This window comes from Lactuca saligna, chromosome 1 (assembly GCF_052625555.1).
Source record: "Lactuca saligna cultivar CGN05327 chromosome 1, ASM5262555v1, whole genome shotgun sequence".
Classification (NCBI taxonomy): domain Eukaryota; kingdom Viridiplantae; phylum Streptophyta; class Magnoliopsida; order Asterales; family Asteraceae; genus Lactuca; species Lactuca saligna.
In genome coordinates, this window is record NC_136417.1 from 189284784 (window position 1) to 189288852 (window position 4069).

Below are 4069 nucleotides of genomic sequence, written 5' to 3' on the forward strand. Positions count from 1 at the left end.
GGTTAGCAGATATCAAGGGAACCCTGGCAAAGCACATTGGATTGCGGTGAAGAACATCCTTAAGTACCTTCGGAGGACGAAAGAATGGTTCTTAGTCCTTGGAGGGAGTGATGACTTGAAGGTGCGAGGGTATAGTGACGCCAGCTTTCAAACCGATAGGGACAACTACCGTTCGCAGTCGGGCTGGGTCTTTACCCTAAATGGAGGAGCAGTGACATGGAAAAGTTCCAAGCAAGAAACCGTAGCTGATTCAACGTGCGAATCAGAGTATATTGCAGCGAGCGAAGCGTCGAAGGAGGCAATATGGCTGAAGAACTTCATCGGTGATCTTGGAGTTGTGCCGGCCATAAAGGAGCCCATGGAGATTTTCTGTGATAACGAAGGTGCGGTTGCCTTGACCAAGGAACCGAGGGATCATGGTAGATCCCGACATATCGACAGAAAATATCACTTCGTTAGACATCGTGTAGAAGAAGGACAACTCGTAGTGAAGAGGATATCATCAGAAGATAATCCAGCAGATCCGTTTACGAAGGGACTGAGTAGGGTTAAGCACTTGCAGCATGCTAGGAGTATTGGGCTGAAGGATGATATTAGCATAGATTAGATAGTATTAGAAACGTATAATAGATAAATGTAATTGACATTTGATGATTAAATAAAGAAGTTTTATTTATGAGTAAAGTTACTATCACATGTTAGTTGTTTAACTATTGTTTCACTTTGCATGTTTTGACTCCCAGAATAATTGAGTTTATTAGGAATAATCGAATTATTCAAATGGTCCACAATCGTTCATATGTTGGAAGTAGATATGAATGAAGATTGTTATGAATTGGTGTGTAGAGTGTCTAAATGGTGTTAGACATAGCAAGGGTTGCTGCAACGTTCATGAGTGCTTATGAACTGGTTTTGAGCATTGGAATAAACCCGAGCTTCCTGGAATCACCTTATGGAAATGCATCAGTAACTTGATGTTATATGGTTTATTATTTGTTAATTGATTGTGCATTGATAATGCGAAAACGCATCAGTAACTTGATGTTATAAAACGCATTGTTGTGTATAGTTGGTTAATGAATAAGTAAATGCATATAAGTCGAAGTTTATCTGTAAATTTTATCCTAAGAGGATAGAAGAGATATCTTGGTCACTCGATGATTTGATTTGACTTATGTGTCGGGCCCGGTCAGAACTGAATTGATGTGTTCGATTAAGTTCTATGTCAAATAAATCGGAGATCGAGAAATCTAAATGCTAGACTAACCATTCCATAGGATTGTCAGCATGATATCTAACAGAGGACTGTACGATCCCTTATCTAAAGGACAAGGTTGATTAGATCAGAGTTGACAGCGTCTTTGAGAGCTACGATTGCAAACCGTATTGTACTTGTATAGTTATTAGACTTATCCAAGTGGGAGACTGTTGGAATAGTGTCTAAGGCTATAACTATATTCGGTGGTGCATGGTCCTTTTGGGTTGCCTTCACCATAGCAACTTGAAGGATGATTTATTAAGAGAGAGTAAATATTATAAGGAATAATATTTAGCTATTTGATTAATATAAGTCATAAATTAATTGGTATTAATTTGGTGACTTAAAGAGATTAATTAAATAAGAGGGTGTAAACTGTCAATTGTTTGATAGTTAGACTTTAGACTGTAAATCCATTAGGATGGACCTTGGACGAATTCTAAGAGCTTTAGGATAGCTCAAATCGTCCATATGGTTATCTATGGAATGGATTTGGATAGCCTTAAGAGAAGATTATCCAATTAGGGTTTAGGGTGAAGCCCTTAAGGAGTCTAATAGTATAAATAGCCCCTATGGGTGAGGGAATTCGACACACAACCTTAAGCAAGGATACTCTGGCCGAATTCATCCCCTCTCCTCTCTCTTAAATCATCTTGCTTGCTATTGGTGTTTGTAAGCCATTAGAGGAGTGATAATTGTGACTCTAGAAGCTCCAAGACAAACAAGATCAACAAGGAATTCAAAGGTATGATTCTAGATCTGTTTTAATATTGTTGTTTAACCTAATTAGCCATTAGAAGTATTGGATTCAAAAGCATGTTTATTAGAAAGCCTAGATCCAAGCAATAGGGTTTTGCATGCGCACATAGGAAAGTTCTTATGGCTAAAACCCAACACTACTATCTTGGTGATCAATTTGTATATGTAACTAACTTCATAATTTATCATGAAACACATAAATAAGTCACATAGCAGATAACAATACCACGATAAAACACGTAATATTTCTATTAATAATATCCGTTTTAGTACATGAAAATTTTGTCTTAAAGGTATACAATACATAGGAAAAAGCGAAAAACCTAACAGCATGACGACCATATGAATAGTGTAATCATTAAACATAAGGTCGATAGTACATAAAGTAAGACATAAAAAAGATACATAATACTAGCAAGAGATACGACTGGTCCTACATACAGTAGTACTTATAATAGTGAACAGAGGAACAAAATCCTACCAGTAGTGGTGACGACGGCGCTTAATCATCGAGTTGACGTATCAGAAGTTCGGCCATTTTGTTCACCTCTTGAGTGATTACATCTTCCCTTTGCTCGGCCTGAACGGCTCTAGCTTCGGCCGCAAAGAGATGCCGCTTGAGATTGGTTATTTCTTCCTCAAGGGAGCGTATATAGTCGATATCAGTCTCCGGAATCATGGGTGGATTTGATAGGACTTCCGAGGGGTGGGGTTCACCAGGTGCCTCATTCACATCTCCATCCTCCTCTATAATCTCATCAGGTTCCTCAAACCCATAGTCCGTATCCACGTGTTCTTCAGGTCTGACACCGGCAGCTGCCTCCACCACGGGGTCTTCGTCAACTACTCTGTGGGGTACTACGTTCTGGTAGAAAAGAATGCCCTGATGTGCTCCCTCCATGGCAGCTGTGTGAGAAGTTGGGGGTGAGTAGTGTTTAAAGGGAGTGTGTATATAATTTTTTTTAAAATGCTCCTATGGTTTATTTTAATCATTTAAGTTTGGGTTCCTAGAGTTATTGGAGATGCGGTAAGCTTCTAGATTCATTTCCCGCTATGATTACTCCCAAATACATGTTGGTCATATTTTGAATAAATATAGTTGATTAGACTATATTTATCCCCAATATGACTACATAATTGTTCGGGTTTAATCATAGTGTTCAATTTCCTCCAAAGGCTTTTAGTGTTATTGTTTTAATTTTTACTTAGGTATGCATTTATTCAGAGTGCTTTAGTCCCATTGTATTTATAGTTGCATATCATGTATGGTTTGACATGCCTGTTCACTATAAACAATGCTCTGATACCAACCTGTCACACCCTCGAACCAGACGGCGGAAACGTCTGAGGGCTCGTGTGACTATAAATTGAAATAACATCACAATGAATATACATGAAACATAACACAATCATCACCAAACATTACATAATACAACTGGTATTGCTCACATCAAGTACATTGTTTTACATTACATATTCCAAAACATAAATTGTACGATGATTGACATTTGCATAAAAGAAATTCCAAAATACTCTTGATGATTCTTCAACTTATTGATTACTTGAGAATACAAGTTATTTTGAAAATGGTAAACATATATAATGTTGGTGAGTTCATAAGCATGTTTGATTGAAAGAATTTGTGTTGTTCGTGAAACCTAGAAAATCTGATATTTTCTATAAATTCTCTGAAAATGATGTAATGATCAAGTATAAATGTATGTGTGATTTCCATTTGTAAAAAAAAAAAAAATGTATGAGTAAACGATCCAAAGTTTCCTAATATTATATCTGTTGTAAGTAAAATGTAATAAATAATAGTATTTCCCCAAGAAATTCCAATATTTTCTGATTTATAAAAGTGTTGTAGTCCTTGCATTATCGCATGAATTGTTTTGTATTATTATGTTTTAAGCACTTTGATTCCCGTAATTTATTGATGGTAATGGATCTCTATGTGAGTCGTTATAACCATGCATGATAGTGACTAATTTGCCTGTCTTGGCATTTTTCCAAATGCCGGTTCCGATCAAGGTTTTGTCACCCTAGACT